We start from the raw sequence: 14056 nt of genomic DNA on the forward strand, positions 1-14056 counted from the left end.
AGTATTTTATCTCAACTCCTTCAAATAATCTGCAAATAGCCTTTACATTAATGCCTATGTAATCTGTCAAACAATACCCTAGAGTCTTAGAAATATAAATAGATGAGCATTTTACTCTAAAAGAGCACTTAATTCATCTGGTCTCACTACAGTTCTATGAGCAAAGTTGTTGAGTGAGTACTCCAAGACCATATGGAATACATATAAAGGAGGCAGACTGCTTTTCTTCACATATCTATAATTTTGTGGCTATAGAATCATCTTATGTCAAAAAACTCCATGTGTTCTAATATTAATTTTCTAAAAAAAAGTGTCTGTAAAAGACACAGGCTTGGGAAAAACCTTAGGAAATTTTACTCCAATGGCCATTTCTGAGAATGAAACATAGCCCTCTGAATTTATCGTACCTAGGACATACTGAAAGTTATTAGATAATAAGGGATTTTTTTTGCTGTCTATGAACTAAATTGTCAGTGTTTGGGAAGCTATAAGGCATACAGCTTAGTAAACTATTCAGGAGTTTGAACGTTAAGGTTGTAACTGAGGATATTATATAGAAATATCATGCTATATGAGAGCTTTTAAAAATTTTTTTTTCATATCACCTCAACAGACACTAAGGAAACAAAAGTAAGCTCTGGAATGCCTGTGAGTTTTAAAGCTAAAAGAAAAAGTAAGAGTTTTAAATTCGCAACTATTTATGTTACTTGGTTGTAAAGGAAGAAATAATTTGCCACATTTATCATAATACCAAGGTATCATACAACTAAAGCAGCTATGAGATAAGCATATGGACCCCTGCAAAACACTTATTTTAGGTAATAATGACATATGTAGAAATTTCGTATCTGAAAATTTAGAAAAACCAAACTTTTAAATACAGACAAGGAAAAGAGGTCTCTAACCTGTCCAGTTTCTGATTCTATCATATAAGACATTTGGGAAAGGATTCCTTTGACTGTTACAATAATAGCTAGGACAATAGAAAAATATCTACATGAGTAAAGAATGTATGCCTGGGAAAAGAATGGAAGGTTCTTACCTTCAGCTGCAGAGATGATGTGGAAGTTGTAGAAGATAGTGTAGAATTGTGTACAAGATAGACAAGCTCATCATTATTTCTAAAAAGCGGAGCAAGTGGGCTTCCACTACCTCATAAGAGACTCAAACTAGACATTAAGACTATAGTCCTGATAGGAACAGCCACTAACATAAAGTGGCTTGTTAAAGGAGATAATGAAATCTCTCTCTCAAAATATCAATTAAACAATGATAATTCTTCATTCTTCTGAGACAGCTTAGATAAAGTCTTTTCCGAAGAAAACAGATGGGCAGGCTTCGTTTTCCAAGTCACCTTTCAATTCTTCAATTACATAGTACTGAATCCAAAACAGTTACCCTACTAGCTAGAAAGTCATTGCATAGTTTTTTGAATAGTAGTAATTTTAGAGACCATTTTTTCAATTCCTTATTCTATACATTGAGGGGCAGTATAGTTAGTGCAGTATAGAGGATGGAAACTATGACTCATGGGCCAAATCCAAGCCACTCTGTTTTTGCAGGGCCTACAAGTTTAGAATGTTTGTTGTTGTTGTTGTTGTTGTTGTTCTTTTGTTTCTTCCATTTTTAAATGGCTGGAGGAAAAAAATCAAAATATTTCATGACACATGAAATTATGTGGAATTCAAATTTCAGTGTCTATAAAAAAGTTCTAGTGGAATACAGCCACACTCATGGATTTACATATTATCCCTGCCTGCTCTTGCACTATACTGGCACAGTTGTAACACTAGAGACTGCATGGTCCAAAAATCCCAAAATACTTACTATTTGGCTCTTTCCAGAAAAAAGTTTGCTGACCCCTGGTGCAGTAAAGGAAGCATAAGGTCTAAAGCTAGACTACTTGGGTATGACCCTGGAAAAGACAGAATGCCTCAGTTTCCTGATATATAAACTGGGGACGATAACGACACTGATCTGATAGAATTGTTGTGAGAATTAAATAAAAATGCTTAGAACACTAGTGTCTGATATAAAGCAAGAATTCAGTATGTGTTAGATATTTTTATTATTATACATGAAGAAACTCTGGCCCACAGAGATAAAGTAACTTCGCAAGGTCACAGAATATGCTAAAGGTAGACTGGGAGAATTTCCTGATTTTCTTTGCTTATACTATATTGTTGTTTTTTTATTTTCTATATTGCTGGACGAAGATGAATGTTCTTGTGATGTTTTGGTTGCTGTTTTTAAAATACCTCGAGGCCACTCTAAATGATAACTTCGGTTTCATCAGACTGGTCTCCTATCCTGTTACCTGTAGTTGCCCAAAGGCAGCTTATGGAACATTGCTATTTTCAGGTCTCTACCTCAAACATCTAGAAATTAAGATTTCTTTTTACTTTTTAAAAAGGACAATAGAATTCTCTTATAAATCTAAACTGACAAGTCTTTTTTTTAATATACATATATTTACTACAAAACCTCAGAAACGAATAACTGAGGCACACATATGGACCCCAGGATCTGAAGGACAGCAGATCAGTCCATGAGCACTCAAGAACATTTGTTATTCCCAGTATCGTATAGCCCATTTTCTCTCATTACTTTTCTCCCTTATCGACCCTTGCACAGTACCAACACCATCCTAGGTTTTGCTTATTCTATGAAACCTCTTAAACCTAGCAGAATGTTTGCTAGCCCTGGACAACCACCTTTTTTCAAGGCTTTGTTCATAAGAGGTCTTTCTTCATTAAATCCACTCCCAAATGGACACTCCATTATGCCATGTTTCCTTGTCAGTTGGTATACAATTTAAAACAATTATACATTTGTCACTGCTGTCTAATTGTTCTCCAGTTTTTCTCTTTCTATGTAATACCTCCTATTTTGCAACAAAACTGGAATTCCTTAAGACCAGGCATACTTTTTTTTTTTTAATCACCCCACAGTACTTAGTTGAAGTTATTTACATGGCAGGCATTCAACAAATGCTTCTTGCATTAATAAATGAAAAGCCACAAATACATTTTATGAACAGAATTTTAACTGTAGAGATGAACAAATAACACTTTTGAACTACCACTAAAATAGTGAAAATGATAATTTGTTAGTACATGGACTTAAAGATCATCCAAATTAAAACAAATCAGAACATAAAGTACCTTAATTAAAATAGAGGCTACAACCCACAACGGAGAGATTAACTCTAGATCCTTAATGCTTAGTCCTTTCAGATACATTCACTCTATGACACTAGAAAACATTAGATCTGATGTGGATACTGTGGGCATTAGTAAAATCTAATGCATTTTTTGTAAATCCACCTATAATGGATTATGTTGAAATCCTATGCAAGTATAATTTTCATCTACATGTGTAACATACCTATAGCAACATTACTTAATACATGAGTATGTGAAGTATATTTTATTATAACAGTAGACAAGCAAACTGAATGTGTCCCAGGAAGGGGTCTTTTCCATTAACTTCTATAAAGGCTTTCATTTCAAACTTTCATTAACATCTGACAAGCAAGCTGAAAAAGCTTTGCTTAGAGCTTGGGTTAGGGGCAAAATGCATTTTGCCAAAACTATTCCAAGATTACACTGACTGGCTGTGCGAGAATATACTAATTTGTTTTGTTTTGTTTTGTTTTGTTTGGAGTGTGGAGAAAAGAGAGAGAAAGGGAGAGAAGAGTCATGGACCCTACTTTATGGTTGCCATGGAGGCAAGGTCGGCCTTCCACACTTGGATCTACCAGCAGAGTTCAGACAGGTCAACGTGTGACCGGCTCAGGCCCTGGGGTTAAAAGTTCAAGCAGCGATGGAAAAACCAATATGTCCACGCAGAGTATGCTGTACAATTTATTTCAATTTACATCAAGCCATGCATATAAAATTTAGATAAATTCCATTCAAATCTGATGTTGCCTGACACACAATGTATGCAAACAGATGTCTGTGGGGCTTTTTCTGTGCTTTAGAAAACAACATTAAATTTAAAAATATGTCTCTGGGATTTCTTTATTGAATTACAAAATGAACATAATTTTAACTTAAATGTTTTCATTCTTTCTTCCAATTTTTTTTTGTGGGGATCTTAATAATTTCTCAGTTCTCAATCTACTCTATGTCATATTAAAGAGGATAATGTATATTTACAACTACAGCTTCAGTGTTATTGTAGTTATAGATTCTATTTATATCCCTTACCATTTTCGACAAATATTTGGTGATTGATATTTCTGATTTATCTCTGGCATCTACCCTCATCTTTCTACTCAGAAAAGAGCAAGGGTCCTGGAGGCTGCTGGGTTGCCTTCCAGCCACAAGGTGGCTCCCCCGACTCCTTCTCAAGAGCCATCAGGGTGCACACTTATGGTGAGTGCTGTCGGCAGACTAGGATTCAGAGGCTAATTATGACCCATAAATACGTATTTTCATTGTGAATTGAATGAATCACAATCTAGACGCTGGTACAATAAGATACAATGCAAATTGGTCTTTAGAAAGAGGAGAAAGAAAAAGATCTTCGTGTCCTGCCTAATTTCTCTTTACCCATCTTTCCAAGGGTACAACCGACTAAACTTAGAGCTAAATGAGGAAAATATTGAAACACTCAAAAGGAACTTAATTTTCTTGCCAATTAGATGAGTCAAGGCCAAATTTTAAGAAAAGTATACAATGTATTCTCACTCAAACTGGAGCCCACATTTGGTTTGGGTTTTCTGGTTCTGACAACTTCCCCACAAGGAAGTTTTCATGAGGACTTTGCGGTACTTTCTCAGAAGTCCCACACCATGTCATAGAGGAAAAGAGTGAACTCTAATACTGCGAAGCTTTAAAAAGAGCAGAAATACTACATATTTACTTCTTGCTGCTTAGGAAATGGGGCCCATATTTCATAAATGTGATTTTTACAGAAAATGTCATAATTTTCTACAAATGAAAGAGGCAAAGAGAGACAAATCACTCGGCTGATTACATGGAAGTTCTTTCCAAAAGTCTGAGCCTTAAATTCTCACATTTTCCATTTTCTGTTCCAGGAAGAAGCTATTTGGACAAGTTTCATTTTCTTCATCTGTCAAATGGAGATAAAAATAGGACCTATTCCTCAAGGAATTTTTTGTCAGGGTTAAGTATGTTAACGCATGTAGAGCACTTACAAGAGTCCTTGGTACATAATAAGAGCCATATAAATGTTTGCTATTGTTATTTATTTCAGTTCAATATCACCTTGTTTGCAAGTATTTTGTGACACAAACATTTGAAAAAAATGAACTTTCATGGATTTTGTAAAGACCCAAAGAGTATCATTTTCTAGATACCTAAATGCTCTGATGGGGCAACTGATGGTGTCTGGGCTTTTTCCTCCTCAAGAACTTAAAAAACATATACAAGCATTTCTTCTCAATTCATGATATACTTTCATTATGACATTTAAAAAGAAACTGCTGACTTTCAAATCTCAAGCTTGTTTTAGATAATACTTTAGCAAATGCAGTATTTTACTAAAACAATCATAAGTGGTGGTTTTAATAACTTGGTTAAAATATTCATATTGTAAATGTTTTAGTTTTAATTTTTCACTATGTTAAAAAAGTCTTCAGGATCTAACTCATGGCAGAATATAACTTTGTTAAGCCTCTTGTTAAACTTAGAACATATGGGTCCCTTGCTTCTAAAGTAAATAAACGTTTAAAAATTCCCTAGTAATTACCACCTTGACAATTCTCAAACAAAATTTCTGAGGGTATAAATGATACCCTTAACTTATAAAATGATATCCTTAAGGTGATCTACAATAATTCAACCATGAGCAAAAGTTTATGTGGACATAAACTCCTGCATTCACATAAATTCTTATTTGTATAAGAAAGGATTTGTATACATAGATATAAATTCATATGTACATGTCAGTATGTATATATACACATATGTCTACATATATACCAAATAGATGGAAATACATATTGAGAGACCAGGTGAGATAAGCAAATCAATTTTCAATAGCCAAGGAAAGGAGTATGACATTTTTTAATAACCACTATACTGTCATATAACCCTTTATTCTTTATTATCTCTGTCAGCTACTACTAGGTCCTAGTAGACAAATGCTAGTCCTAGTCCTGACCATTTATTTCTATTTGGAATTATTTCAAGCCTAACTCTTTAGAACTGCTTGAAAATGCTGTCCTGATATGTTGGCCTTGCACCCTGGAGTGAGGGCTGGAATAAGGGGAGGTGGAAAAAAATCCTTATGCAGAGACAATATGGCACCTTTTTTGAGGGAAGCCTCCCTTGGTTTTTCCCAAATTTACACAAATACAACTTCAAAAGACCTCTTTTCCATTCTGAGCAATATATATGTGTTACCAGAAGCGGTGTCTTTTGTTGCCAGAAGCAGTTTTTGCTGCATGCATCAACTTTCACTATATTCTTAGCCACTTTTTCTTTTGTGCCAGTTTCAGACATCAGTTAACAGAACCCCTTAAAGAACAGATGTACCGAAGAAATGCATCAATTTGTTATTTGTTACAGTTTGGGGGTGTCTGTCCTATGGGTTTTCTAGCCAAAGGCTTATATGTTTCCCAAGAGAAATTTACTTTCATGAGAGAAGAAAATTGAGGCAAATCACTGCTGTTAGACCCTGAAGTCAGAGACACTGGTTTGTTGTCCTTCTGTACATGTGAAGAAAAAGCCCACAGTTACAGAAACAGTCGTGGTTCAATCCATCCCTCATTCTTTCTCAGTGTGAAAAATTATAAATGAAGCCAAATTTTTCTCTGTCAATAGAATGTGTATGATTACAGCTGTTCATATTTTCACTCTAATGAAGGGCTGCACACTTAATTGTAAGATTTATTAGGTACTGTACATTGCTGTGTACATGCAAAACAGTTAATCGACATCTAAAATGCTGGTTGTTTATTCTGACATTAATGATCATATTTCTTAATTTGAAACAAAAAGCATTTGGGGAAAATGTATTTTGTTCCCTCCAAAAAAGAAATTAATGAATTCAATGTAAGAAATAAAAAGGGCTAGAGAAAAAAAGTATTGATTTATAATTGTGAGGCTGGGAAAAAAATAAAGATGCTTAAAAAAAAAATCCATAATCCTCCCCATTCTGCTGGAAACAAGAGAGTTGATTGCCAGCTTTGTTTGATTTCACAGAGATCTCATACGAGGCTGGGTTCATAAACAGGTGAAATGATGGAGTTTATTGCAACGAACATCAACACTGAAACTAAATAACTGTGTTGCCATCTCAGTCCCGCTGAAAGACGGATGGTAAACTTGACCTGCCGCTGGTACTATCCGATTGCCATTTTTTATTCCCCCTTCGCCACCCCCCCAGGCTGAGCCACGTTGAGTAAATGCATGTGCACGGTCAGGTCAGGCCCTGGGATCGGGTGAAACTCGGTTCACATTTGCATACAGGCGGAGCCTCACAATGAAAGCCCATCTGTTCCCGTCTCCGAGTACAAATCGAATGTCACCCAACTCACTGCAAACGACAGCAGCATGGCCATTAGATGGAGGAACACTCAGCTCAGGTTACGGATATGGAACTGCTGATTTGGGTTTAAATACCTGATAACTGAAGACTTTTCATTATATGTGAACAAAGAATGAACTTTGAACTGCTCAGGAGATACCCTCTCCACACATTGGGCACCCCTAGTTCTATCCATTACTAATACTTAACTGCTGTATTTCCCACTGTTTCTATTTTTGTATAAAAATTAGCCAGGCTGAATGTCACAGTGTCCTAAATAATTGCTTTTTTTTTTTTGGAAGGAGGAAGGGTAAGAGGTGGAGCAGCAAGGGATGTTGTAAATAGAAAATGAACTCTGAACTCTATATGCCCTCGAAGATCATTAATATCATGGCAGTGTTGTTCCTTGAACTTCTAAATTTTACCAGGGTGGAAACGTTAGTTGCTAGAGTTTAACCAAAGTGTGAATTGTCCCAGCCCTTTATCCCTCCCTCTCAAACCCATTCAGCCAAGCAAGGCACCTGTCTCTTCTCCACTCACAGGCCTGTTTATTCCAAAATAGTTTAACGCCAAATAGTTTATCAATCACGATTTATGTCAGAGATTATTTCTTTTGTTAAAATTTGGCAAGTATCTTAGAGTTTACAGAAAGAAATCCCACACATTCTGACACAAAAAGATAGGGGTGTTCAAGAAGAAACCCCAGGATAATAAGCCCATCCAAGCATTGAACATGATAAATACAAGGAAATTTATTAGCAAATATAGGCTTTCATCAAATGCCTCTTGTCCTGTCTTATGGCAAGAATCTACTTCTATGCAATTTTTTCTAAGGAGGACACAAACATCTGGGGTTCAGTTAATTGTGTTTATATTTGAAATATTTCTGTACATGAATCACATTTAACATTAAGATACTATTTCAGTCATTAGCCCAGTTTGTTTGAGCCCCAATGCATGTGTGGTTGCAGATTCACACCTACAGCTCCACTGCAGAGTAAACAGACTGACTAGTTTTTCATTTACCAGTTACGCTTCTTGGTTTCCAGTCAGTAACAGTGTCACTTTATGAATTGCAAATGTAATACCTGATTAGGTGAAAAAAATATTTAAAAAATATCTGCAAGAATTTTCTTGATTTGCTTTAAACAATTATATATATTTACCTTGCATGTATTTCTTTCTTAAAACACTCACTGAAACAATTCTCATAGAATTTAATGTATTGGGATTACACGTGGAATCTAGAATGTTTAAAGGCCATTGGGTCTTAAAGGCTGGTCTTCTCAGCCAGGGTTTCTTTACTGCTATGTGAAACTATGTTCTTATTGTTTGTCCTTTAAAAATAATACCAGGGTAAAGAAAAGATTTGAGGGCTTTTTCTTTTTTCATCCTATGCAAGAGCTTACGGTCAATCTTAATGGAAGTTCTACATGCATTAAAAGGAAGAATAGACCCTTTGTTTCAGAAGAATGACCAAGACAAGGGTGAATTTTGGTTTCACTTTGTCAAGTTTAAGGGGAAACTGAATTCAGGAAGAGAGAGAGAGAGACAGAGACAGAGACAAACAGACAGAGACAGGGACAGAGCCCCAAACAACTTTCTTAGCTGTCTCCTCATTGCCTCTAATCTCAAACTTAAAATATTGTATTGTTATCTTGTAAACAAGTCAAGAATTTGCATTAAGGGACACGTAGCCATGTGATATCTTGGAGATGGGCTGTTTATTTGCATTCCGTGCAGCTGGATGTCTTGTGTGTGATCAGCAACAAAGCAGAAGAAACCAACAAGCAGGAAATATAATACTAGAGGTATTCTTTCTGTCCATGTCAGGAGAAAATATCCCATTAAGGAGGTGTAACTGCTTTAATTCTATATCCCTGAATGGATATAAATGAGAATAATTCTGCTTATTTCAAGATGATAAAATAACCTGTTTATAGAAATATTGGTTGCTTGGTTTCTTGTTATGCACTAGTGGTGGGGTATGTGAACAGGAACCGAACCTTGAACTTAATTTCCCCTTTGAACTCATGACCTTTGACAAGATTCCCCATGCGTTCCCCTTCAGACAAATTTCATCACAATTACAGTCCCTTCCACTTGAGTTAAAGATATATAATCATTGATTTGACCTAATTATCTGATACATCCCTTTCTTTGCAAGGTGAAAGCTAAATGTGTGAACAGAAGCTGACCCGTGAAGTTCTGATATCTAATTTTTATTCTAATTATCATAAAACACTTTCAGTCTTACTCTATTTTTCTCAAGTTTTCTTTTGGCCCCTTCCCTGAACCCACTATTCCTTCAAATTCAACAATGCCCCCTAGGTTTCAAGCTGCTTGGCAACAGAACTTCAAATGCATTACGCACTACATGTTCAAAGTGTCATTTTTAAACAAAAAAACTAAAGACTAACTCTGCATTAGAAAGTCGTCACTAATCTCTGTCTTTCATGAAAAAGTCCTCTGAAGAGATAAAAGAGTGGAAACTAGAAAGTTCCCACAAGGTTCTGAAATTATCTGACTTCTTAGCATCAATCTATTATGATTCAGATTCTCTCAATAATTTACAAACTTCAGGTTATAAAGCAGACACAGGCAATATCAATAGAGTTAGTATAATCGATTTAGACTATGGGGGAATTGTCTTTTTTAAAGAGAATGTGTGTGTTTGTGTGCGTGTGTGTGTGTGTGTGTGTGTGTGTGCGCGCGCGCGTAGGGAGAGGTGTCTGCTTAGTTTAGTGCAACAAATCTCAAGCAAATACTTTAATTAAAAAGCTTAAATCATGGAATACATTCTTAAAAATTAAATATGTGCTTTAAAAGCAAAACTAGAGTTGATAGAAACTATATAAATTTACTTTAAACACGAATTTGTACTTTTCTTTACCACAAGTTACATTTTTAAAAGGAATAAACTGAAACCACAGAGTTTTCGATATCTTGTCTTAGACAATTGAAAAATAAAGATGAATTGCAAAAAGTTAAACAGCAACAAATAAACAAAGAAGAGATAGTTTTCACTTCTTTATGTCATAGTTTGTAATCAGGGGCATTGCGTTCTCTCAGAAATGAAATGACAGTCCATTTTCCTTCATGTCATGTTTGCATCATATCACTCCAAACATTAACAAGCACTACAGGTGGAAGAGGACAAAAGGCTTGGAAAGAACACACAGTTGAATCACCTGTTCTTTTTGTGAAGCTGCTTGTGTCCTCTCTTACAAAAATTAAACAATACAAAAGTAATCCTTCCTGATCACCATGGTGGACCAGCATCCTGAATTTTACTCTTAGCAATTAGTTTTAATTATACTTTAAAACCAAAGGCCTAAGTAAACAGGATAGGAAAATAAAAGTATGTGGGCAAACTTTCTGAGTAGGAAATTATCACAGTGTGCACTGAAGCAAATCTTTAAAAGATTAACGTTTTATGATGTCAAGTTTAACTAGGGTTGGACAGACATTACGAAATAGGCTGGAAGGTTCCCACGATGCTGGGCCATTAGGTAGCAGGTCAAATCTGCTAACTTCCTTTGATTATAAAAGTACAAATTATGAAGAATTCTTGAAAAATGTCTGCTTCCTACTCCTACTTCTGCCCTAGGGCCTGAGGCATAACCAAGGAAATACAGAAGCGTGTCAAAAACTTCCTTGATGAAAGCAACACATAGCCAGATGGCTGGATCCATATTAAAAATCGTATCATTTATTTATAAAAACATTGCTTTTTATTTTTGTTTGGCTATCACGAGGACCTTTATCAATATAATATTGGCATACCAGGCAAAACTCCAGGAAACAGAGAAATAGGGTCTCTATTCCGTGACAGAAATAATAGATTTGGCATTATTCTGAACCACGAGATAGTTCAACGTCAAAACGGATAGATAGCAAAATATAACTAAAAAGAACTGTGCTCACTTGCAGGTCAGAAATCTAGGCCTGAAAAGTAAATTTAAAAATTGCTCTCATATCGTAATTTTAGGATTGACACAAATGAGGACAGAAATGCTAGAGTAGAGTGTTGAGAAGAAAGGACAAATGTTATATCCCTGGGGTGGGAGGGTACTGCGAAATGATCCTCTACAGTCAAGATTCTTAATATGGTATCTGTGAACACCCTGAAATTATATGCAAATGTGCATGTGTGCTTGCCTGTGCATGCTCATTTTATGGCAAGAAGAACCACTGCTACATAGTGATAAGAAAAAGAATAAAAGCACACAAAAAATGATTATTACAATTTCCAAATTAGAAGCCAACTAACAGCCACCATCATCTCTCACTTAGAACAGTGGTTTTCAAACTTTTAAAAATTGATTGCTCCAGTTGTAATTTTTTTATTAGGTGTAAAATATGTGTATATTAATTTATAAATTATATACATTTACTACCATTAACCCATTAATATTAGAAGTGCTTAATTTCATACACACATTCTAATATTTTCTTGCCATCTGCTGTGGGTACACCTCACTCTGGTCTCTCCCCTCTTCCACTCCCAGGCCTTTTATAAACAGTTCTACAAAGAGTAATTGGAGAAATATTTTAGAAACATAAACTACTTCATGCCAATCTCTTGTTAAAGCTCATGATATGCAAAATAAAATCCAAATACCTTCCTATGGCTTCAAAGGCCCTCTAGGATTTAGTCCTTTCTGCCTTTTCAACCTCATTTCTTCACTCTGTCTTACCAATTTAGCTCTAGCCACACAGGTTTCTTAACTATTCCTCGAACTCTCTGAGATGGTTTCTACTTCGAAGCCTTTGCATGTGCCGTTCCTTCTGCCTGGAATGCTCCTACTTCAGATTGCGACCTGGCTTCAGCTTTCACTTCAGTCGGATGTCTGCTCAGAGGCCTCCTCTGGGTACTCTGTCTCAAAGAGTTCCACTGCCACCCTTTTTCAGTCATTTTCTATCTCTGTGTCTTCCAGTCTTTTTGTTTTGTTTTATTTCAGATACTTTCCCCCCAGTAAAATATAAGCTTCATGTGGCTAGGGATTTTGTCAGTTTCATTTCCTGTGTCCTTAACAGCCAAATCTAAGGTCTAGCACACAGTAGGTACTCAATGATGAATGAATGAAAAATAGTCCGAGCAAACAGATATTCCACTGCTGTTCATTTGAAAATGAACCTCAAGAGTGTTCACATAACAGAGGCCTACCACACAAAGATGAACTATCAGCTAAACTGTCAGGTAAAAGTCAGCTCTCTCTTTTCTCAACTTCTCTAAAGCTAAAACATATTTCTTATAGTACCTATTACTGTATCTTTTGCACTATGTTTATTTGCATACAGATCTTCTCTCTGCTAGTGGCCTTTGTGAGAAAAATTCTAATTTCACCCTTTATCTTACCCCTTACCCCATCCAACATGTAGCAGGTGCCCAGCCCTTAGTTGTGGGTGGGGCTGTCACATCCTACCATGACAGATTGAGGTTTAGCTGCTGATGCAGGAGTGAGAGGTGCCAGTCCCTTGCAGCCGCCCTGAATGATGGTCCTTGACTATACACTCAGATGGATGTTCATGGGCATTCATCTGTTGACAAGGCTGAATGAAGAAAAAAGACTCACACTGGAAATGAATCTATGAAAAATCACCAATTCCTTGTATGATAATGGAGGAAAAAATTATCTCGATGTTGATAAAAGAATGATGAACACAAAGAGAGACTAAACTTAAGTTATCAGATGACCTTCATTTCTCTTTTCAAAGGTCAATTCCCAAACATGACACTTAAGATAATAATGCTTAGTATATATTCTGTATTGAATAAATTTAAGAAATCAAGTTATACAATAGGAACAATTTTAAGGATGATAAAATGAAAGTGCTCGAAGGTTCAGACTAAGCAAAGTATAATTCTATATATAGACCAGTAGGCTGAACATAAAATAACCATAAAAATCTTCTTTTGAAAGAAACTCAAATATACTTGGACATGAATAATTTTCATGTACCAAAAATTAGAAAAAACTCAAAAACAAGTCTACGGCTATTCTACCCTGAACAAGCCTGATCTCGTCTGATCTCGGAAACTAAGCAGGGTCGAGCCTGGTTAGGACTTAGATGGCAGACCACCTAGGAAGACCAGGTGCTATAGGCGTAAAAAGTAAAAAAATAAGGGATTGTAAGATGACAAGGTCCTTGCAATCTGTGAGGTCAACCAAGAGTTACCTCGCAAAAACAAAAACAAACAAACAAACAAAAAAACCCTTGAAAATGAATGATAATAATCAAGTGACAACACATCTATGTTTTAGTATCATCATCTGTAAACTAAAGGAACTGAAATAAATAAGTTCTTCAGGTCTTTTCTTATTTGAATTATTATTGTTACATGTATCATATATAATTATATAATAATACCTTCCTATGGCTTAAAAGGCCCCCCTTTTAAGCTGTATAATATAATAATTATAACAATGCATATAAGAATCTAGTTGGGTTTTTCAGGATGCTTATGCGTTTTATCCTTATTAATGAATGACCAAGATCAGAACAAATATTAAGCTCCAATGAGACATTAACTTAGAAGATATTACAG

General features: G+C 35.6%; 1 long non-coding RNA gene and 1 pseudogene across 1 annotated transcript in view; both read left to right on the forward strand.

Annotated features, from left to right (window-relative positions):
• LOC107196590 overlaps positions 1-4165 on the forward strand; it is a 12785-nt gene extending 8620 nt beyond the window's left edge. The window contains exon 2 of the long non-coding RNA XR_001518030.1: positions 3667-4165. This is a non-coding gene — a long non-coding RNA (uncharacterized LOC107196590). The remainder of the gene's footprint in view (positions 1-3666) is intronic.
• Positions 4166-13496: 9331 nt separating this feature from the next.
• LOC112473382 lies at positions 13497-13615 on the forward strand (annotated as a pseudogene).
• Positions 13616-14056: the final 441 nt, after the last annotated feature.

The sequence above is a fragment of the Pteropus alecto genome, unplaced genomic scaffold, assembly GCF_000325575.1.
Source record: "Pteropus alecto unplaced genomic scaffold, ASM32557v1 scaffold98, whole genome shotgun sequence".
Taxonomy (NCBI): Eukaryota; Metazoa; Chordata; class Mammalia; order Chiroptera; family Pteropodidae; genus Pteropus; species Pteropus alecto.